Source organism: Pteropus alecto, unplaced genomic scaffold, assembly GCF_000325575.1.
Source record: "Pteropus alecto unplaced genomic scaffold, ASM32557v1 scaffold5, whole genome shotgun sequence".
In the NCBI taxonomy this organism is placed as follows: domain Eukaryota; kingdom Metazoa; phylum Chordata; class Mammalia; order Chiroptera; family Pteropodidae; genus Pteropus; species Pteropus alecto.
Window position 1 is genome coordinate 3,622,090 of NW_006441953.1, and position 1,216 is coordinate 3,623,305.

A 1,216-nucleotide genomic window follows, 5' to 3' on the forward strand; every position below is an offset into this window, starting at 1 on the left:
AACAAAATACTATAAAAAAAAATCAAAATCATTTCAAATTAGCAGGATTTTAGTACTGTTTTATTTTTTGTTAGTTAACATGACATAGCATGACACAACTGAATGCAGTCAAAACTTACCACTGTGTACAAAACAATGATATTATTTTTTCATGCATGAGAAAATTTGTATAGGTTATCTAATTAACACTAATCAAAATTCTATTTTTTAAATATATTCTGAATTACTGGGTAAGTATAACTGATAGTCAAGTCACAATAGTCCTGGGAGCAGAGATATAGCTTAAGGAAAAGATGCTGTCTACGGCCATGCTACTCTAAACAAGCCCGATCCCATCTGATCTCAGAAGCTAAGCAGGGTTGGGCCTGGTTAGTACTTGGATGGGAGACCACCTAGGAAGACCAGGTGCTGTAGGCATAAAAAAATAAGGGATTGTAAGCTGACAAGGTCCTTGCAATCTGTGAGGTCAACCAAGGGTTGCCTCGCCTAAAAAATAAAAAAAATAAAAATAAAAGGCAAAGATGCTAAGAAATCTGTTGGCCACCTTAACAAAAAATTTATAAAGACAGAATAGAAAAGTAGACACAAGGAAAAATATTTTACTCTCTATAGAGGTGTGATGGGTGAGAATGATGGGTGAGTAGAAAGGAGATGAAGAGAGAGAAAAAAAATCAACCTTGAGGAATAAGTCATGACATTAAGATCAACGAAGTTAGAAGATAAAAGAAATATTGTTTATTGTTAGTTTTTCTGTAAGAAACTAAGAAAAAAAATGTATAAAAAGGTGACTGACATCTGCTTTCAAACTAATATCATGTAAATATGCTGACTGTCCTGAGCCCTTTGTTATGTGTGTCTCTACCGATGTTGACAACCTTTCCTCCTAGACAATATCAATGTTTTCCACAGCCCCCCTGTATCAATTTACCTGAGATCTAAAATCCAGTTATAAAGAATTTATGAAAAAAATTTACTTTGAGAAAAATATTACCCAAATCTGCTGCTAAATGTAATCATATGGTACAAAATTTACTAACATTCTTCCATGATTAATAAAAATTAACCTAAACTATCTTAGTAAAAGATTTTTTATTTCTATATAAAAATTTATTTTTAGTTTCTCAGAAGTAAATTTATTTTTGACACTTTCATTATTATCGGTGCAGCTATAAGATAAAAACTTCGTTTTGTGCGTTCTCTTGATTTTCATTTTAGC

The 1,216-nt window shown here is 31.7% G+C and overlaps 1 non-coding gene across 1 annotated transcript; it reads left to right on the top strand.

Moving 5' to 3' along the window:
• Positions 1-298: 298 nt before the first annotated feature.
• On the top strand, positions 299-417 carry LOC112485640. Its single transcript, XR_003048513.1, has one exon. It is a non-coding gene; the product is annotated as a 5S ribosomal RNA (ribosomal RNA).
• The last annotated feature ends 799 nt before the right edge of the window (positions 418-1,216 follow it).